A 23,492-nucleotide genomic window follows, 5' to 3' on the forward strand; every position below is an offset into this window, starting at 1 on the left:
ACTTAACATTGCCTTCAATGGTTCCCCTGACACTGGCAACAATACTCATACTTTTTCCCCAGCCATAAAACAACAGGCTTTTGCCCTCTTGTTTGCCTTTGCCTTCATCACTTGTTGAGATATCTTTAAATGTTTTCTTACTAATTCACTCAATCCCTCTCTGAATTGTGTCACATAATCCAGGAGATTTGTTTCAGAACTCTGATTCACTAATTTCTGCTAAATCAGTTTGTGTGGTCCCCTCATTTCATGACCATAAATTAACTCAAAAGAACTGAACCCTGTTGACTCATTAGGGGTGTCCCTAATAGCAAATAACAAAAGGACTGCTTGCATGCCAAACAGCATAAGCAGCAGGTGATAGACAGGGCTAAGTGATCCAACATCCAACCGGTCAGATCTAAGCTCTGCAGTCCTGCCACATCCAGTCGTGAATGGTGGTGGACAATTGAACAACTTACTGCAGGAGAAGGCTCCACAAGTATCCCCATCCTTAATGATGGAGGAGCCCAGCACATCAGTACAAAAGATGAGGCTGAAGCATTTGCTACAACCTTCAGCCAGAAGTGCTGAGTGGATGATCCATCCCGGCCTCCTCTGGAGGTCCCCAGCGTCACAGATGCCAATCTTCAGCCAATTCAATTCACCCCATGTGATATAAAGAAACAGCTGAGGGCACTGGATACTGCAAAGGTTATGGGCCCTGACAATGGTCTGGCAACAGTACTGAAGACTTGTGCTCTAGAACTTGCCATACCCCTAGCCAAGGTGTTCCAGTACAGCTACAACATTGGTATCTACTCGGCTATGTGGAAAATTGCCCAGGTATATCCTGTACACAAAAAGCAGGACAAATCCAACCTGGCCAATTATCGCCCCATCTGTCTACTCTCAATCATCAGTAAAGTAATGGAAGGGGTCATCAAAAGTACAATCAAGCGGCACTTACTAAGCAATAACCTGCTCGTTGATGCCCATTTTGGGTTCCGCCGGGGCCACTCAGCTCCTGACCTCACTACCCTTGGTTCAAACATGGACAAAAGAGCTGAACTCCTGAGGTGAGGTGACAGTGGCTGCCCCTGATATCAAGGCCGCATTTGACTGAGTGTGGCATCAAGGAGCCCTAGCAAAAGTGGACTCAATGGGAATCAGGGGGAAAACTCTCCACTGGTTGGAGTCATACCTAGCACAAAGGAAGGTGGCTGTGGTTGTTGAAGGTCAGTCATCTCAGCTCCAGGACATTATTGCAGGAGTTCCTCAGGGTAGTGTCCTCAGCCCAACCATCTCCAGCTGTTTCATCAATGACCCACCTTCTATCATGAGGCCAGAAGTGGGAATGTTCGCTGATGATTGCACAATGTTCAGCACCATTCGCGACTCCTCAGGTACTGAAGCAGTCCATGGCCAAATGCAGCAAGACCTGGACAATATACAGGCTTGGGCTGACAAATGGCAAGTAACATTCGTGCCACACAAGTGCCAGGCAATGACCATCTCCAACAAGAGAGAATCGAACCATCGCCCCTTGATGTTCAATGGCATTACCATGACAGAATCCCCCACTTAAAGTTTTATTCTGATGTGGACTCCATAATAGAGTGGAAGAGGGTAAAGGTCATGTGGTACACCTCTATTGAAGCTACAGCAGTTTGCCTTGTGTGACATTACTGGGTTTTTCATACTTAAATATCTATAAGGGAGTATTGCCTGCCATTCTCAGATAGGCAGCACATCTCTAGCAATTGATTTTTTTTCCCTCCTTCATACTGTCACCTTCAGATTCTCTTAAGACTCTATCTTGGCTTCATCCTATGTGCTACTCTTCAGCAATATCATTTGCAACACAATGGGCTTTGATAAGGTGCCTCTTAATAGACTAATGCATAAGATTAGTGAATCTGGAATCAGGGGACAAGTAGCAGAATGAATTGATAGTTGGTGTCAAGAAGTCATGCTGTGACCACTTGTTCACAATGTACAATGATTTGGACTTGAATCATAAGTACAAATTTTAAATTTGCAGATGATACCAAATAGGCTGAGGCTGGGGAGTGGTGTGGAGGGGGGTGTTGGGTGTGGGGGGTGGTGGAAAGATAGTCAGTATTGAGGAGGAAAGCAACAAGTTCCAGAAGGACATTAATAGACTTGCAGAATAGGCAAATAATTGGCAAATGAAGTGCAACACAGGTAAATGTGAGGTTGTACATTTTGTTAGGAAGAATAGGGAGGTTACTTATTATTTGGAAGGCTCAAACCTAGGCGGGGTAGAGGAACAAAGGGATCTCGGAGTACTATAAACCAGCCATTAAAGGTAGCACCACAGGTTAGCAGGGCCAAGACAATGGAACCAAGCACTTGGCTTTATTTCTGGAGGGATAGAATTGAAATATAGGGAAGTTGTGCTAAACCTGTATTGAAGTTTGGTTAGGCCACATTTAGAGTACTGTGTGAATTTTGATCTCATACACTTAGCAAGCCTCACATTCACAAGTTACACTTTGCACACACTGCCAGTTATTCAACCATGGCACCCACATCAACCAAACACATTGCACCTCACTCACTAACAGGCTTCCCCCTCTTTTGTGTGACAAGGTGGCGCATACTGGAAGCAATGGTAAGTAACTGCTAACTGCTGGTGGACAAGCAAGGCTCCATGTCTTTACTTGATGCAGGAGGTCGAGATTGCCATCATTGAAGGGCCAAGATTGAGGCCTTGGCCTGCATCAGGGCTGAAATCATCAATGATGATGGTATCGTCAGACCTCATTTTCCTTCTCACATCTCACTTTCCCCTTATCGTACAATCTCTCTGATTTTCAAGCTGCAGATATTGTAAATGTGCAACTCTAATTTTCCCCACCATCCCCTCATCCCACCCTGCCTCACTACAACCCTTGTGTCTTTCTCATTGCAGATACGCAAGAGGTGCAACCTAATCATGCGTTCATAGAAAAGTAAGAGGTGGAAGGGCTAGGAAGATAGTGATGAAGAAGAAACGCTGTCATTCTCACACACGGCCACCAGCTCAGATGCTGACCTTGTAATTAATTGGCAGGATTTTCACATGAGTGAGACACCTGTGTGGACAGGGCTGTGGAAAAGAGTTACACAGTTGCTGGTTCACTAGATGATGAGGTCACACCTAAGTTCTGTGGCAGAGGACTCAGCTGAGGACTTTGATGAGGTGACCTATAGAAGAACGCTGATGAATATTCACCATGAAATGCTTAGTGCATTGGCAGGCCTGGCAGAAACCCTGTGAGAAATGTTAACGAGCTTGGAAGAGCATTGAGGATTCCGTTACTAACTTGACACAGGGCTTTGCACAGCCCATAATTTCCAACATGCAAGCAGTGTCCAAATCCGTGACAGCACTTGCAGACCACAATCATAATGCAGCATCTGATAGTTCTGTCTCAGATTACATTGCAGCCAACCAACACCTGTATGCTGCAGTGAAATCTCAGCCTGAAGTCATGCTAGCTCAGCATACTGCCACACTAACCCAAACTGCTCTAGCACTAACTCAGGCTGCTTCCGAAATGGCTGCCCAAATGACTATGGATTAGTACAGTAAAGTCTCACCATTCGTGCCTTCCTCTTTTGCAAATTCACTTATCAGCTCAAAAGTCTTTGTACACCAGATTGTCCATTGTGAGCCCAAATGTTTGCTTATCCGCAGTTTTAAAAGTAAAAAATAGAAGCCAACTTTAGAAAATGCCAAAAAAACAAACACCTAAATGAAATTTAAAAAGGGTGTCCATAATGTATTTCCTGCTGTAGAAATTGCGCACTGCACGTGCGCATCTGCCATTGTTTGAACATAAGTGTTCCTTGTTGCTGTGATTTAGTTCCTGACCACAGTCCACCTCCACTCTCAAGTACTGTAAGTGCAACAATTTTTACATTGTTCTTGTTTATTGAACAACAGCTCCAGTAATTTTCTCTATAAATGTGTTAAAAACATAATTTTTATTACATTCCTTTATACATGTCAAATTTAGGATGGCTGGAACCTATCTAATTGACTCCCATTTTAAAATATGTTCATCGTTCGTGTTTTCTCTGTTTGCGAACATTTCGTGGGAACATAACTCTCACAACTTTGTTCGAAAGGACTTGAAGGGTCTCACAGCAGTCCAGCAAACAGCCCACCAACAGATTACTAGGGGAGTGACAGTGGTTCTGTAGTGCACAAACCTGCTGTCCCGTCACAGGAAAACAGCTTTCATTTTTCCACCAATGCCACTCTGCCAGTGCCTTTGCTGCTTCCTGTTAACCAGTCAGCCCAGACTACTGCTACATGTGCCGAAATGGCGAGCCTAAAGCCCAGTTTTCTAAGGGCAGAGCTGCTCACAGTTGCCCTGCAAGGGCACCGCCGTCTCCCCAGTGAAGGTCAACCACCTTGTAGGATTTAGTGGGTTTTGGGATTGGGGGTGGGTAGTTTCTAATGATGTTTTTAAAGGTTTTAATGATCCCTTTTATGCTAAGGCTAAATGACAAAGCTTTACTGTTAACCCAATTCAAATCATGTCAAAGTAAGCATTCAGGGAATGTGCTGAGCTGGCAGATATGGGGCTGCGATAAAGTTTGTTTAAACTAATCAAGAAAGAGACACTCTTAACTAAACAAGGAAGAAACAAGGTATGAAAGGTGAAGTCATACCTGACCAATCAAATGAGTAATGTTGAAATATGGCCAAATATGGTATAGAATGACTCGAAAAAGAGGGATAAAAGAAGGAAGCTAAAAAGGCTTCGGTAACACAGATCAAAGACACAGAAGTAGCAGAACAGAAGAAACAGAGGCCAATGAAGACATTACCTGTGGCACAACAATTCAGGGAGCAGGAACTGAAGATTGTTGTTAATCACTGCCTTTGTTAACTATTGCATTATTACTCAATAAATGTCACCTTATTCATTGTACTTCTTGTCCTACCTGTATTTGGGTCACAAACTAATCTCTAACCATTTTTACAGGCTTTCACTAGCCATATTGAAACTACTGGGGTAACACTGTGTGGATGAACAAGGACAAGACAAGGCACCTGGTTCAGAGTTAGGAATTCATAAATCCAAGAACTCTATTTTTTTTAAATTGGAAGGATGTTGAATTATTTGGACAATCTCCAGAGATTTTTTTCTAAAAGGTTACAAGTTCACTTTGATCTGTGAGCAAGCTGCTTTTTCCAAGGAATCACATGACTTCAGCTAAGTGACCAGCAAGACACCTGGGGAGATAAGAGCTATTTTGCTTACTTGAGTTAAAATAAAACAATACTGCTATTGCCAGGCTGTGAGCTCCTGCTGATTGGCTAAAAAACACCTGGCCTTGACGAAGTTCTATCTGAACATGTCGCTGAATTCAATTTGTGCCTTGGGAGCAAAGTGTAAAGGAAGATTGCTCCTCTCTCTCTCTCTCTTTCTCGCTCTCTCTCTTTCTTGCTCTTAATCTCTCTCTCTTCTCCTATATTGCCTGCAGTCCAAAGTAGATGTTCATCTTCAGCCAGAAAATTCTCACCTCAGAATAACTCCTCATTTTAGAAAATATATATCTATATTTGAAAGCCTGTGAATTTGTGACAAGTAGGAAGTAATAAAGGCATTGGCAATAAATTCCGACTCACATGAGAAAGAGATGGCCCACAGGAATTTAAAGAAATAAGTACATAGTTACCTGCCCTTGAAAATTATACTGACACTTCCAATTGCTGGAGCTGCTTGGAGCTTGCATCAAAAGACTCCTTGTAGGCCTCAATAATGTGTAGCTCCGGCAGATTGTTGCGACTGGGATGGTAGGGGTGTGCGAATTATCAAGTCACACTACTCTGCAGGTTGTACCATTAATTTAAATGTTTAGTTTTCTCACTGAACTGGCCAATTGTGTACACATACATCTAGTACCCAGAAGGAAAGAAACTTTCACCAGGCTTCTTTCAAAAACTCAGAAAGATTAATTTATTTTAAAACAGAACTTCTTTTAACAAGTTGTAAGTACTGGTTAACACATAATTGTAATTGGAAAAAATAACTATCTATTTCTACCTAAAGAATTTGTCAAGCACATAAACGGACACACTCACACAGACAAACAAAGGGCAAATAGATAGAGTCATCCTGCAGAGATGGGCTTTGGAGGATGGACATTACAAAATAAAAGATAAAGTCCACAGAGTCTTGACGCTGTCGACCTGGCGTTCTCTTGAGTGAAGACGCCGGTCCGGTGGATGCCTGGAAATTCTCACCAACTGATCCAGCTTCCCAGGTCCCAGTGCAGACTGGTTCTGTTAGATGAGGGTTCCCTGGCTACAGGTTGATAGCCATACAGAATTTTAGGCAAGGTAGAGAGAGGGAGCCAGTCAAGGTAGCCTTCCTTTCTCAGTTTGTTCTCCAACAAGACTGCCTTCAAAACAAACATGTTCACAGCTTAAGCTTTTTTCCTCTCTCCCATGTGATTTCATTTCGGCTCCCAGCTTTTCATTAATTAAAATGCCATCTTAGGTTTCTTTTGCAATAAAATTGTTCGTAGAGCCACTATTGTGTTGATGTTTGGCACAAATTTATGATAGAGGCCACATATCCCTAAGAATTTCATGATCTCCCATTTAGTTTTATGGACAGGGAATATCATCGAAGCCTGTATTTTTGCTGTTCTTGGCAAGATTTGTCCCTGCCCTATTATATGCCCTAAATAAGTTCACTTTCGCGAACTCACTTTTGGCAAGCTTTATTACTAGATCTGCTGACTGTAATTGTTTAAATAAGGCATCCAGTTGTTTTAAAAGGTCTATCCATGTGTTGCTGTAAACCAGTAAGTCACCTAAGTAAACTACACAGTTAGGAATATTAGAATATTATACCTGATTCATTAGTCTTTGGAGAGTGGCTGGAGTATTTTTTAGTCCAAATGGCATTACTTGGCATTGGTATAGCCCATTTGGGTGTGACAAAAGCTGATACCTCCTTAGCTCACGATGTTAAAGATACTTGCCAGTATCCTTTCAACAAATCTATCTTGGTGAGGAATGTGGCACTACCAATGCTGCCACTACAATCTTCTAGGTGAGGGATTGGGTAGGAATCCATTTTTGTTACTGCATTAACCTTTCTATAGGCTGTGCAGAATCTGGTTGACGCACTGATACTATTGGAAAACACCAACTGCCTTTACTAGGCTCAATAAGGTGATTTTCGAACATATACTGAATTTCTGTCACTTCTGCTTGTTTCTCTGAACTTAATCGATAAGGATGTTGCTTTGTAGGAGAAAATTCCCCTACATCCACATCATGTCTGGCTAAAGTTGTAGATCCTGGTTTATCCCTATTGATCCTTTTAAATTCTGTAAGTAACCTGACTAGATCCTCTTGTTGTCCTACCTCTGAGTATGAAAATATGGTATTTAACTGTTCTAATATTTCAGTGTTAGCTAACCGGATAGTAGGAGGATCAATTTGTGAACTGTTTAAGTCTCCTTCTACCTCATTCTCACTGTGTCTTTCGTCCTCCACTCTGCTTACAAAATAACATACCTGCTCTTTCCTATGTTCCTCCCGACGATGGTATCATTTTAACATATTGATATGACACAGCCAATTCTTTTTCCGACAAGCTGGTGTATTTATCAAATAATTTACTTTATTAACCCTGTTAATACCTTGTATGGACTTCTGAACCGTGCTTTCAGAGGTTTCCCTCTGTACTGGCAATAATACTTAATTTAAAAGGATCAGTAGGGATAAACCAAGGTCTACAACTTTAGCCAGACATGATGTGGATGTAGGGGAATTTTCTCCTAAAAAGCAACATCCTTATCGATTAAGTTCAGAGAAACAAGCAGAAGTTGTAATGTTTGGGTCACATTCTTTCATCTGTTTGAGAAACTTTAAAATGTACTTGAAATACTTTGCAGGCTCCTGTGAGCCGTTCCTGGAAAACAGACACACAGGGCAGAATTTTCTGGATGACGTGCGGGTGGTGGGCCCCGCAAGTCAGCGCTTAAAATGGGGCGCGCTGATGTCGGGCGAGCGTCCCAATGTCACCGCGTGCCATCATGATATTTAGCTGGGCGGGCGGGCGATGAAGTGCGACGCGTGCCCACCATTAATTAAAGGGCTTGTTAAGGCCTTAACTCGGCAATCGACGCCGATTTTGAGGCGCCCGTGTGATCTTCGGCTCGCCGCGCAGGTGCAACGGGCAGGCGGGTAAGTGACTTTTTAACAAAACTCATCCACGGGCGGGATATGTGGGCTCAGTGGGGTTGTCAACGTTTTATGTGAAGTATTTATTGCAGCAAGTGTTTTAAACTTGCCTGTGTGATCGGTAGCAGTTCAGATCGATTTCCAGCAGCTTTCTCTGTACTTTGAAAGTTCGGCTCAGCACTCTGCAGTCAGGAATCTTTCTCAGGCCTGCAGCTTTCCGGAGGCCTCCACTTAGCCTGGGTATGGGTTCTGACATCTCCCCTGGAGGCAGTTCCTCTGAGGAGGAAGGGAGGGATAGAATAAGGAGGAGGCCAGGGCTGGACAATCAGTCTCCAGGGGAGCCACTTTTGGGAGGCCAGGCGCAGGCACAAGGGGTGCAGGGCCAAGACATGGTCCAAGGTGGAAGGGGCTGCAGAAGACACCACTATCCTGCTGCCAGGGTATACAGGCGGTGAAGCAGCTACCTCAATATGACAGGTGCAGTGCCGAAGGAGGCTCCGACTGTCAAGGGAAACAGTCAACTACATCTGTCAGATGATTGGCCCTGAGATATCTCCTAACTGTGTGGGTGGACACCCCATGCCAGCGGCTCTGAAGCTCATAGTTGCCCTCCACTTCTATGCCTCTGGCTCCTTCCAGGGCTGGGTGGGTGATCTTTGCGGTGTCTCCCAATCAGCTGTCCACACTTGTGTGAAGCAGGTTACAGATGCTCTGTTCAGACGGGCATTGACTTTCATCCACTTCCGCTGAGACCAGGCAAATCAGGCACAGCTTCCCTCGTGTCCAGGGTGCAATAGACTGCACGCATGTGGCCATCAAGGCACCAGCCTGGTGCCTTTGTCAACAGGAAGGGCTTCCACTCCATGAACGTTCAGATAGTGTGTGATCACAGGATGCAGATTCTACAAGTCTGTGCAAGGTACCCAAGCAGCTCCCACAACTCCTACATCCTCAGACACTCCCAGGTGCCGGGGCTCTTCAGTGCTCCAGCCCAGCTGGATGGTTGGCTGCTGGGTAACAAGGGCTATCCCCTCAGAAGGTGGCTCATGATGCATTTCCGCTATCCAAGAACAGAAGCTGAGCAGCGCTATAATAAGAGCCACGGCACCACAAGGGCTGTGGTGGAGGAAGCCATTGGCCTTCTCAAGATGCGCTTCCAATGTCTGGACTGCTCAGGGAGCGCACTCAAGCACCTCCCAGATCGCGTCTCTGTGAAAGGGATAGCATGCTGCGCTCTGCACAATCTTGCATTGGAAAGGGGGGACGCAGTTGACGATGAAGACATTGACGCAGTAGGTGCGGCTGCACATCATGAATCCAGCAGTGGCTCAGAGGATGAAGCACAGGGCAATGATGAGGGGCAGCACGCCGACCCACTACCAAGGAGGCAGGGACACCCGGGACAATTTAATCCAATGAACCCTCAGCTAGCTCCACACAAATAGATCTGCAGGATCAGCATTGCCTGGCGCTTCCATTCACAGCACTTAAGTGCTACATCTTCCACTTCATCAGCTGCAATTAAGGGCTTAGTACATAAACATCAATGTCCACTCAAACACTCATGATATGTCTGTGAAACAGACAAATGCAGCACAAAGGAGACACCCTCAGCCATGGTAACAAATGTGGACTTTATTCCCATCCATCAGATGGTGCCACCAAAAACATAACAAAACGTGCTCCGACGTTAACAAATATAAATTCCCTCATATAGGGGCAACGGAAAAGCACACGTGGAGTGCCTAACGTGCCTTATGCTTACGTTTGCGGGTGCTACGTCTAGGTATCACCCCGTCACTCGGATTGACTTGTGAGACAGCTGCTAACTCTGCTGTCCTGTTGGCCTCGATGACCTTGGCGGCCGTCCTCTGGCCCGTGGAGCCTGTGATGGCCCCGCCTGGGTCGGAGTGGCCAGTTCCAGAACTGGCACCTCCCCAGTTGTCGCAGCTTCTGTGGATGCAACGGTCACTGGCAGAGGGGCGGAGGAGCTGCTGCCCTCATCTGGAGCACCCTGAGAGGAGCTTGCAGCGACGACAGGCAGCTGCTGCACCGACGTGAGGTCACTTTGGACCTCCCTGCTCACCGCAGGTGGATGGGCACCGAGCTGCGACACTTGGTGCCCAGAACATCTCCCACATTGGGAATGACCACCTGTGGCCATTAGTGCTGTAAGGGCTTGCAGGTCAGAGCGTAACCCAATCAGATGCTGATCAATCCATTGGAAGTCCCTCTCCATGAGAGTCGCCAATCTCTCAATGGAGGAAGCCTGAAGCTCTGTCCTGAGGTTCATGCCATCACTGACACCCTGTCTGGATTCCTCTACCACAGAGACCAAGGGAAGCACACTCTTATGCAACCCTGCCAGATGCTCCCGCGCACCCAGCCACTTGTCCTACAACTGCTGCATCTCCAGAGGCAAATCATCACTGCCCGACTCAGCATGTGCCTGGTCCCCTGCAGTCCTCTGGCTGCTGGCACCATTGGCACTCTCTGTTTGTGCCATCTCCTCCAACGATCGTGAAGTGCCCTCTCCACTGTGCCCCGGGATACTACCCGATGTTATATTCCCCACCGATGTGGTAGTCGCTGCGCTGGTGCCTGGCTCGCTGAAATGATGTGATGCTTGTGCCAATTGACGCCCCTCAGGTGTGGAAGGGGGACTGTGGACATCCCCCTGGCGGCCATGCGGTGGTGATGCTGAAATTAACAACAAGGACGGTGGATCAGTTAGCGTTCAGTCCGTAACACAATTCATCCCTTCCACGCCCCCCCTCCCCCCACCGGCTCATAATGCGCTCAACCTTCAAGAACCTAAGGAGACGAACATGGTGGGGTGGTAAATAGTCAAGAGGAGGCCCAAACATTACATGCGCATACAGACAGGCTGGTCAGATGGCCTAAGGAATGCCACATGGAATGTTATGTGGATAAGTGTGAGGTTATGCACTTGGGAAAGACAAGCAAGGTACAGGAATACAGGAGAAATGGTAGGACCGTGGAAAGTAAGGACGATTACAGGGCCCTTGCTGGGCAGACCCGTTAAGGTAGCAGAACAGGAACATAAGGTGCTTAACAAGGTAAAAGCCAGACTTGCCTTTATTAGCCAAGGAATAGAATGTAGGAAAAGGGAGGTCATGTTGCAAGTGCAGAAAACGCTGTCGAGGCCACAGCCACACTTCTGCGTTCAGTTGTGACCTGCGCTTCATGGGAGGGATGGGATTGGAGTGGGGAGAGTGCAGAGGTTCCTGAACAGGATACATGCTGGCTTGGAGAGTTGGAGTTATGAGGAAACATTGCATACACTTGTGACATTTGCCGTGGAGCACAGGAGATTGACAGGTCACATTATTGACCTTCATACCATTATGAGAGGCATATACCAGATGGACAGAAGGCAACATTTCCCCTTGGCGCAGGGATGACTAACGTGGTGGGGTTTATTTAAGTTGAGTGCCATGAGGTTGACAGGTGAGGTGCTGAGGACCTTTTGGACAGAGTAATGTGGGACTCACTGGCTGAAAGGGTGGTGGAGGTCCAAACCCTCCTAAGATGCAATAAGTATTTGGATGTCCAGCAGCGATGCCATGGCATGTTAAGCCATGGGGATAGTGGTCAGAAATGGGATAAGGCGACTTTGGAATTTGCTAGGGATGTGCATCCTCAAGGGGCTGAGGGACCTTTGTTTATGACCCACACGTCTGACTGTATCAGTCTGTGAATGAGCAGTGTTGCTGCATTAATGAATGCAGCAATCATCAGTGCTTTGGATGGTGGGCAGGCAGAGTGGATGGGACTGTGGCCCTCAAATACCTGGCTGCTGCACCCCAGCCTCACCGATAGCTGTCGACCATGGCCTGTCCTTCGAAGTGGGTCAGTGTGTGCAACATGGCCTGGCCACCACCAGTGCGCAAACACTCTTGGGTGTTGTGTTCAGTTTTCGCCTACAGAACAGAGAACACCATTTATTGGGGCTGATCGCTCATGTACTCTGCATGTGCACGCCGCACCCCAATCACAGTGGCCCATCTGAGGCCTCCAGCGGCTCCTGTCCTCACTACTGGTGATCAGTCCCCAGAAGATAGTACGGCTGCTCCCAACTCCCTCCCCCAACGGCCACCTTGGACACATTCGGTGTCCATCACTTTGAATAACACACACGTCTTAGTGCCCGTGGCAAGGAGGCACAACTAGGTGCAGCGCCGAGGCCAGCAGATGGCTCTTGGCCATGACACCTTGAGGCTCCCCTTCCACCATCTCATCACCATCAATAAGACATGTGTTGGAGTTCTGAGTATATGTCTAGCTGCTTCCCCTGCAGGTTGCCCCTAGACTACTCAAATGCGACAAACACCAACATATGCTGCGGGGAGAACCCATCTTCTCCTCGAACACTAAGGCTGATGTAAGCATGGTCACTATCTGTTTGCCCACCCAGCGTGTGCCAAATGCCAATGCAGTAACGACACTAAGACGTGGGGTGGGGGGGTGGGGGGGCGGGGGGGGTGGTGGGGGGGCCTTAAAGGCTAAGCCTACCTGCTGGGTTAAAGGGCCAAAGCCAACATGGTACTCACCCTTCCAGAGTGCAACAGATCATTGAAGCGCTTGCAGCACTGGGTCCATGATCGACAGACAGCATCCATGGAGCTGACTACCCCTGGCACCTCCTGCCAGGCCCGCTTCGTAATGTGGTGGGGGGGGGCCCTCCTCCTCCTCCTCCTCCTCCTCCCATCCCTGGGAAACAGGACCTCTCGCCGCGCTGCCACCTCCTCGAGAAGGGCAGCAAGGCAGGCATCAGAGAAGCGAGGGGCACATTGGCTCCCCCGCTGGCCTCCCCTGCAGCCTGCCCTCCTCCTCTGGCCTGCCCTCCTCCAGAGCCTGCTATGCAGACCCCCTGCACCTGTAGCTGGCCATGGTGATCAGCCTAAAGGAGGCTGCCTGGCCTTTCTTTATACAGACTGCCGGTTCCCCATTGGATCCAGCGGTCTGTACACGCCTGCAGCAATTTTTAAAATCCCGCTCTCCACGGGAGTGTGAAATGCGCTGGGCGGGCCCTAATTGGCCCACCTGCGCAAAATGGTGGCATTGCCAGATTGCTGGCAGCGATCAGCTCTGCCCCCGCCTGTAATTGTGTCAGCCCCCGCCTGCCCGACAAACGGAAAATTCAGCCCATAATCTAACATAGAGGATTCCTCTTTCTCTCCTCAGCACTTTTCTTCGATTAATTGCCTGGAAATTCTCACCAACTGGTCCAGCTTCGCAGATCCAAATGCAGAATGGTTACACTCAGATGAGTGTTCTCTGGCTACAGCTTGATGGCAACACACAATTTTAGGCAAGGTAGAGAGCAGGAGCCAGTCAAGGTAGCCTTCTTTTCTCAGCTTGTTATCCATGTCATGAAAATATGATAATTTTCATAATATTATTGTGATTTATTATAAAATTGGGTTAACAGTGAGGTCTGCATTAGTTTCTCTGTGTGTATCTATGTGGGGGGATTTAATTGAATTGGAGACATCTGGTCTGGAGGCTTTGAGTTATTAAAAATAAGCCAAGTTTGTAATGCTAAATACATAAACATGGTGAAGTTTCAGAATGTGAGGTGTAAGGAAATTTGCATTTTTAGATAAATTAGAGTAGTTGAATTTCAAAGAGATGGTAAGATATTACATCTAGCCAGAAGAAGCTAAGCCAAACAGTGTGTTTATTTTTCCCCAGGGATACTGATAAAATTAGCACTATGAAAGATTTATCTTATGAGAAAAGTAAAGTTGCATAGACATATTGGAACAATTGAAGTTGAATTAAAAAGGGAGAAACATGTATCCAGGAGATGAGGCTATGTGTAAGAGGAAAAGGCATTCTAAAATATAACACAACTGTCCAACCCATGTGCATCAATTTACTGTCTACAGGAACTGAAGCTGAGAAAACCCATTTTGAATGCGACTGTCTAGGGTATTGTATTGCTTTGCCTAGATCTGTTTAAAGTTATTTGTTTTTAACGTTGCCTTAATGGAGGTGTAACTAGGAGCCAGATTAATTAGGGATTTCAGGAGTTACTATAATAGTGATTTACAAACTTATGTATGTGCTTGAAATATTTTCTTTTATTAATAAATGTTTAATTTAGTTTTCTAAAAACTCCTGAAGTTGCAGTAATCTTATTACTTCTGAATTCAAGGCACGCATCTCAAAGTAAAATACAAATTGCAAAACAGTTGTGACTGCATGATCAAGTTTCCCTTGTGGAATGGATCCATCACGCACACATCATCTGCCACATCATAACATCCACCAAAACTGCTTTCAAACAAAGCAGGTCCACAAATTAAGTATTCTCCCCCCTTTCTCCCATGTGACTGTCTTTTTGTCTCCCAGTTTTGAAATTATTAAAGTGCTTTGCAGTTCAACACAAACAAACAACTCCTTCTCAAGTACCATATACGTCAAGTGACTTCTTGGAAGAGGCCTGCATTTTAACAGTTCCAAGGTGAATTTATGACCTTTAAAAAAAAATCCCAGGTTAGCATCTACATGTCCAGATCATGCCAATTCCTTCCATTCTGTAAAAGAAAACTTCTTGACAGAGATGATTCTAACAAGAGTCAAGGAGGCCATGCCCCCTTTTTTACACCAAAGGTCAGATCGGGCGGGTGCTCGGAGATTGGGGGGTTGTGGGTTGGTGTGGGGGGGGGGGTGGCCCTTGTGGTGGGGGTGCTTGGGGATGTGGGGGAAGTCCTGGTGGGGAGGAGGTTGATGGGGGGCAGGATTGGGGGGGGGGTGGTGTCAGGCTGTTGGGGTCAGTGTGGGCATTTACAATAGTTACCCAGGAGGCATAAGAAGCTTTAATTCTTCTAACCTTTTTCTTGGTAAATATTGGCGTAACCCTGGTGGAACCGTCTGACTTTTGCTATTTAAATTGCATTTTTGAATGGTTGCCAATGCAAGGTAATTGTCCAGAGGAAGTTTGCACTTCTGAACAATTGCCATGCAAACCCTTACCTGTGAGCCTCCAAAAGGGATTCCCCAGTACATCTTTGGAGTAACCCACCCAAATCCAATACTGGGGAGCTTGGATGTTACAGCCCAGTGTTTCACCAAAGATCCTTTGGAAAGAACTTCCAGAGAAATACTGTGACCTGGACTCAATCTTCGCAAAGAACTCCAAATCGATAGCATCAAGGTCGTTTTGAATTTTATCCTTTTTCATACAATGTTCTCTTATGCCAGCCTCTGCAGAGACCTTATTTGTCTTGTCCTTTGATTTTTTTTGTGTGTGTGTTTATTTGTTTGTTGGGATTTTAAAATTGGTAAATTATTACACTTCTAAATCACAAGTTGTATGTTAACCAGTTTTGCAGCTTGTTTTTTAAAAAAGTTTTGTTTCATAACAAATCAATTATTCTGAGTATTTTGAAAGAAGCCTTTTTAAAGTCTTATTTATTCTGTGTCTAGCAGTTGTGAAGGTAAACAATTGGCTATTCTGGTGAGTGATTTAAATATTTACCCTTATGGTGCGACCTGTGGAATAGTGGGGCAAGAGGAACTGCACACTTCTCCCAGCCCAGCTGTAACAGATTAGGGGTCTTGCAGGGTTTTGAAATGTGGACAATGGGTGATTGAATGCAGATTAATATTAATTGGTAAAGGAGAAAAGGACAGATACCGGGTTTCTTATATTTTAGTAAATCAAAATGTTTTTGGAAGTTGCTAAGACTTTTCTGGGACTAGAAGATGTAACAGTGGATCATTTGAAATCCTTGTCTATGGCTAAATTGGGACAGTTAGCAGATAAAGTGAAGGATGAAATAAAAGCAGAATTTCATATGGATGAAATGATAAAAGTAAGTATCCAGCATTTAGAATTAAAAGAGGAGACACCTGAAATTGGTGCATTACAGCAGGGGTTAGCTAGGATTTAGTTGCAAATGATGCAGCTTGAACATGAAAAGGAACTGAAAAATACTTGAATTATGAGGGGAAAAAAGAGATGAAAAAACTTGAAAAGGAAAAATAAATAGAAATGGAAATGTGAAAGCTTGACATCCAGACAGCCAAGTTAGCAAGGAAGGGAAGAATGAAGGAATGAGAAGAGGCATACCAGCTTAAAAAGCTGGAATTTTTTTTTAAAAAAAAGAGGCCAAGAAGCTGTGAGAAGTTTTGATAAAGTGTTATGATATGGCAGGTGGTAATTTTTGGGCTGACCAAATCCCAAAGGGAAACTTGGCCAAGCTATCACAACAATTTGCAATTTGTATTTTTATTATGAGAATATATGTGCACTGAAGTCAGAAGTAAAGATTCCACTAACACTTTTAGAGACTTAAAATATTAAATTAAAACATTTGTTAACAAAAGAAAAGAAAACTTGAAACACACAAGATTACTGTTACACAGTTAAATTTAGTCTTACAACATTTCCCAAAAGATTTCTACTTAGCTAGGCTCCAAAATAAACACCCTTTTCCTAGGCAACAGTCCAAATAGATTCTTAATCTATAAAACATACAGTAATATTACCACAAGGCACCCACCTTTGCTATAAGAGAGGTATTTCACAGCTTCTCTCTTCTCACTCGACAATGGAAATTCTAAAACTTTTAACAATACCTTGCTCACTGGAATAAGCAAACACTTCTCTGGAGTGGCTAGAGGCTGCTTTTCACAAGTCTGTCTTTGCTCTCACATGACCACACCATACAGATTTCAATGTTTCCTTAAAATATTTTCTCCCTTTTGATCTTTAAAACCCATTGCTTTAAACTTTCTTTGAAAGTTACCTTTCCCAGAATATAAAATATTTCATGTTGTCATTATGGCCAGCAGTTTTGGGCAAAATAAGCTTAATAACTTTGCCTTATTTATTTACGATCTTGCCTGTAGTAAAATTTTCGGTCATGTCTTTTTGAAATTAAAACAACTACACTTCGCTACTCCACTACCCACTTTTCTCCTAAGGCAAATTCCCATTCACACTGTATCTATTGGGATCTCATATTAGCTTGCCAATCTCCATTACAAAATGCCTGCTTTTACACCTAATCTCTTTAATGATTTAAACCTTGCATTCTGACTGTCTTCAGTTTAATTAAATTAGTCACACACGCACACAACACATACACACAGCTCCCACAAGCCTACTTCAGTATCCCACAGTAATATTAGGACCAAAAATTAAATTTCCTTTACGAAAGAAAAAACTACCCTCAAACTAAAGCCCAGTGGGAAGATGTTCAAATTCATACAAACCCTACCAAAGTTTGAGGAAAGCGATATAAAGGCATTCTTCATTTTACTTCAGAAAGTAGATAAGCCAATGAAATGGCCGAATGAAAATTGGACATTGCTTCTACAATGTATGTCGGTGAGCCGAGCTCATGAGGTTTATGCTTCGCTTTTGGAAGAGGTTTCTATGGATTATGATGCAGTAAAAAAGGCATTGGTTCCTGAGGCGTACAAGCAGAAATTTTGAAAAATAAGGAAACAGCTTGGGCAGACATTTTGAGGGGGTAATGCAAAGTAATTTTGACCATGGGATATGAGGATTAAAGGTAGATGCGATGTATGAAGCTCTTAGGGAAATAATTCTCCTGGAAGAATTTCAAAATTCACTTCCTCCAGTAGTTAGAACCCATGTTGAAGACCAGAAGGTTACAACAGCTAGACAGGCAGCAGAGGTGGCTGACGATTATGAGCTGGTCCATAAATCTACTCCTTTTTCCATCACCCTCACACACCCAAGAAGGATAGAAGGTTGGAGGGTGAAAGGAAGGCAAGGAGCCAGGGAAGAGAAAGGACATCTGGGAATGCCCTGGGAACTCCTCCTCAGACCAGAAAGGAAGGTGCTGAGGGTGGAAGTGATGTCTGAATGCCTAAGTGCTTCCATTGTATCAAAGTGAGACACCTTCATGCAGACTGCTGGAAGTTCTCGGGAAATCCATGGGACTTATTGGGGTATGTAAGGATGATTCAGGAAAAGGTGCCCTGATTGAAAATACACTAGATCAAGTTGTAGCATTAACTGTAGCTGTGAGTCCTAGTGTGAACACTGCTGTGAGTTCAGGGGAGATGACTCAGTAACATGAGGGTTCTAAAGAATTTTTGTGGAGAGGAAAAGTAACCCCTTATCCCTCAAATAAGAGCTAAATCTACAATTATATTATGTGATACATGAGCCACACAAACACTTTTGCTGGGGAAAGGTATAACTTTTCCACCAAGGAGAGCATTAAAAGCCAAAGTTTTAATAAATGATATTAGCGGGGAGTATATACCCAAACCTTTGCACCAGGTGCACTTGGAGTGTGACCTAATGTCTGGGATAGTGACGGTGGGGGTTGTTCAGCAGCTACCTATAGATGGAGTTGACTTACTCCTGAGAAATGATTTAGCCAGAGCAAAGTTAATAGCTTCTCCGATAATTATGGAAAGCCCAAGTGAGGTTAAATAGACAGAGCAATTACAGGAAAAGGTACCGGAAGCTTTTCCTTCATGTGTGATGACCCAAGCAATAGCTAAGCAAAGCCCATTATTGGAAGTCAAAGTGATACCACAGACAGATACTTGGTTAGCCAAAACTTTCTTTAAAGATTTGGATAATCCGAAAGAGAAGTTTAATAAATCTTCTCTAATCGAAGCTCAACAAGCTGATCCAGAATTATGCCCAAACTGAAGCTGAAGCTGAGCGAGTGCAGAATATTTTTACATTAAAAAGGGAATTCTAAAGAGGAAATGGAGAGCTCCCACAGACCCGAAGATGAAGAGTGGACAGTTGATCATCAGGTACGACCCAAATATCGTAAAAAAAATATTATGGACAGCAACTGAAATTCCTATGGCAGGACATGTAGGGATACGGAAAAATCAGGCACAGAACACCAGCATGTTTATTGGCCAGACCTTAACAAGGGCATGGTGCAGTTTTGTAAAATATGTCATACTTGCTAGATGGTGGGAAAACCTTAACCTATAATCAAACCGGCACCCTTAATTTCCATACCAGTTTTTGGGGAACCATTTAGTAGGGTGTTAGTAGACTATGTGGGACCAATACCAAAATCAAAGCAAGGCATCAGTATATCCTTACTATTATGGATGTGACAACTCAATTTCCTGAAGCTATCCCTTTGAGAACAATTACAGCTAAGGTCGTGGCAGAGAAGTCTACCCAATTTTTTACTCAATATGGATTACTGGTGGAGAAATAGTCAGATCAAAATTAAAATTTTTTGTCTAAAATTTTTCAAAACATAATGAGTAGTTTGGGTATAAAACAGTAATGTCCATAGCATATCATCCACAGACACAGGGAGCTCTAGAAAGATACCATCGAACTCTCAAAACAGCAATTAAAGCACATTGTCATGCATATCCCTATGAGTATGACCAAGGATTGGACTTTTTAAAATTTGCTACCTGAGATTCCCCAAACGAATGTCAGTTTTAGTCCTTTTAAATGAATCTATGGACATGAGATAAGAGGTCTTCCGAAATAAATCAAAGAAAAGTTTTTAGGACAGAGAGTTGAATCCTCTATGTTAGATTATGTGTCTGTGTTCTGGGAATGGCTCATGGGAGCCTGCAAAATGGCTCAAGCACATCTTAAAATTCACAAACAATGATGAAGGAAAAGGCAGATAAACGAGCTGAGACCAGAACGTTTCAACTAGGGAATGAAGTCTTAGTGTTATTCCCTTTACAGGGGGAACCTCTGAAAGCATGCTTCAGTGGTCATACAAGGTAATTAAGAGCCAAAACAGAAAATGCTGGAAAAACTCAGCAGGTTCAGCAGCATCTGTGGAGAGAGCAACAGAGTTAATGTTTCGAGTCCGTATGACCCTTCTTCAGAGCAGTACTTTGCTTTTATCAAGGTAATTAAGAGCATTGTTTATTATTTGATAGACACCCCAGATCACAGGAAAAAGAATTGTCTGTGTCAGATCAATATGTTAAAACAATACCATCGTAGGGAGGAGCATAAGAAGGAGCAGGTATGTCAGGTAGTAAGGACAGTGGAGGATGAAAGAGAGAATGAGAGTGAAGCAACAGGAGACTTAGCTCATCAATTGAGCTATCCTACTATCTGGTTAGCTAATGCTGAAATATTAGGACAGTTAGACACCATATTTTCATACTTAGAGTTAGCACAACAAGAGGATCTAGTGAGGTTACTGACAGAACTTAAAGGGATAAACCAAGGTGTACAACTTTAACTATGCTTGTTGTGGATGTAGGGTAATTTTCTCCTTTAAAACAACATCCTTATCAGTTAAGCTCAGAGAAAAACTCAGGTGAAAGCAGAAATTCAACTTGAAAAAATTCAAGTTGGAAAATCACCTAATTGAAACTAGTCAAAGCAGTTGGAGTCCTCCCGTAGTGTTAGTGCCTAAACCTGATGGGTCAGCCAGACTCTGCATAGACCAGAGAAAGGTTAACGCAGGAACAAAAATAGTCTCCTATCCAGCCTGTTGTTTAGAAGACTTGAGGGTGGGTGAGGTCTTATTGCAAGAAGAAAATCAGGCATAGAGAAGCCTGTGGTGTACTTCTCTAAAAAAACTAAAATGGCATCAAAAGAGATACTGTATGGTAGAAAAGGAAACCCTGGGAATGTTACTGGCTCTTAAAACATTTTGAGGTATGTGTCCATCATGTCTGCAAAGAAACACTAATATATAGTGGCCATAATCTCTTGGTCTTTGCGAAAATGTTTAAGATTCAGAATGTCAGGCTGTTCCAATGGAGCTTGCTAATACAACCTTATAAGTTAAAGGTTGTTCATATTGCTGGGAAGGATGATATAATTGCTGATGTGTTATCAAGATTGTAACTTTGTTAGAATTATCGGGAAATCAAGAAGATCAGAGAAAGCTGTGTAGGTTCTGGATAGGGAGTGAATGAGCATGAGTGAGTGCATGTTTGAATTTTTTAATATGATGTATATATATGAAATATATGATGTATGTTTTAATATATGTATATGATCTACATTTTGTAATGAAATGCATTTGGAAATTGTGTTTAACTTATTAAGGGTGGAGGCATGTTAGGGTTCCATATTTCCAAGAACTCTATGCTTTCTTTAAAAATTGGAAGGACATTAATTATTTGGACACTCTTCTGATTTTTTTTCCCAAAAGGTTACAAGTTCACTTTGGTCTCTGAGCAAGCTGCTTCTTCCAAGAAATTGCATGATTTCAGCTAAGTGACCAGCAAGACACCTAGGGAGATAAGAATTATTTCATTTAATTGAGTTAATTTTTTTTTTAATGCTGCTGCCAGGCTGTGGGTTCCTGCTGATTGGATGAAAAACACCTGGCCTTGGAGAAGCTCAGCCTAAACATGTTTTTTGAACTGTATGTGTCTTGGGAGCAAACTCTGAAGGAAGATTGCTTCTCTTTCTCTCCCTCCCCGTATTGCGGGTGTTCACCTTCCACCAGAAAATTCTCATCTCAGAATAACTCATCTCAGAATAACACGTCTATATTTGAAAGCCTGCAAATGTGTGACAAATGAGAGTTAACAAAGACATTGTTTCACTAAAGAAAGGATTTCCAGACAACTATCATGACCAGCACTCTGTCTTCACATGCAGGAATACCAAATTGATAGCATCAAGACCTTTTTAAATTTTATGTTTTTTCATAAAGTGTTCCTTTACACCAGCCTCGGTAGAGACCTTATTTGTCATGTCCTTTGTTGTGCGTGTGTGCACGTTGAGGTTTTAAAAGGAGTAAATTTTTTAAAAAAGTTTTTTTTCATTATAAATCAACTAGTCTGAGTTTATTTAAAGAAGCTTGGTTAAAGTCTCTTATTCTGGGTGTAACAGTAGCAAAGGTAAACAATTGGCCATTTTGGTGAGTGATTTTAAATATTTACACTTATGGTGCAACCTGTAGAGTAATGCAGTGAGAGAAACTGCGCACTCCTTCCATCCTAGTCGTAACAACAGGCACTAAGGGAATACACGGTGGAGATTAGTTGACATTTGTTTGTATAATGGCAGAGTTTGTTTTATAGATTTGGTTTGGAATTTTATTTTATGATGGCTTTTATTTTTGCATTGTGTCTGTAACAGAGGGGAGGTAAGGCAAATGGGCAATTGGCATTGCAGTTAGATGAGTTGATCATATACATCCTAGTCAGAAAAGGACGGTGTTGTTTGCATCCTTTCTTTATCCTTCTCCTCAGGTGGTCTCTATGCCAAGGGCTGTGCCCTCATGAAGGCAGGCTTGTGCGTTATGCAGCTTATCATCATGAATCTTGAGATGTGCTCTTCTAACTACTGCAGGGTTCCTCCACAGTGATCCAGGCAGCAGAAGTGTTGTTTAAGAACCACAATATTGTGCTTATTGCATTTTGCTTTTGTTATATGGATGCTACTCACGTGTGGGTGTTGCATACTGGAGTCATGAGCCATATTGTCAAAGGTTGGCACTTATCGTCCAACAACTACCCTTCGATTTTCTGTCATGGCTCTAATGCAGATACCACAGCAGACTGCTACAGAATGAAGGCATTATGACTGCTGCTAGGTTACCAAGTACTGATTGGTATGATACGCTTCGTATGGTCACAAGCCAGCTGAACATTGAGGAAGTGGAACCCTTTCAGATGCAGTACATCTTACAGTTGAATTGCATTGCCCATAATGCAACATAGGTGCAGTCAATAGCATCTGGCATGAAGGGGAAGCCTGCAATTCTCGTGAAGCTGTCTGCTTGCTCCACCTACATTTTTCTTGCAAGCAAATATTTATTCATACTTGGAATAGAGCCTCAGGGACCTCTCATATGCAACAGCAGTGTGGATGTTGCAAATATTGCCTACTCCAGCCTGGAAGGAGCCAGAGACAAGAATTCATTGCCCAAGATCACCTTCATAGCTAATGCAGTGCTATCCTTGCCTTGCTCTGAGGTAGCAGTTATGGCTGCAGTAGGTGGCATATTTCAATGAAGACAATCTTAGTAAAGCAGAAACAACTGACACATTGTTCCTTGCTGAGGTTGATGCAGAATTGCTCCTTCAACAGAGTGGATATGGCCTCCTGCTGAGAGTCCCCCCCCCCCCCCCCCCCCCCCATTCCTCCTCTCCTATCAGCTTGTCCTGTTCCATGTTAGGCATACTCATTCTCTCTCTAACATTGTAGCGCGAAGAAGGCACATACTACTCACCCATGTCCGAGAACAAATGACTCTTGCAGAATCCTTGAAGTCAGGACAAAGCCCTTTTGTACTTGCCACATCATTCTCTGTAGATTTCAACAAAGTTAAATAATTCTGAAAAC

This window comes from Carcharodon carcharias, chromosome 4, assembly GCF_017639515.1.
Source record: "Carcharodon carcharias isolate sCarCar2 chromosome 4, sCarCar2.pri, whole genome shotgun sequence".
Lineage (NCBI taxonomy): Eukaryota > Metazoa > Chordata > Chondrichthyes > Lamniformes > Lamnidae > Carcharodon > Carcharodon carcharias.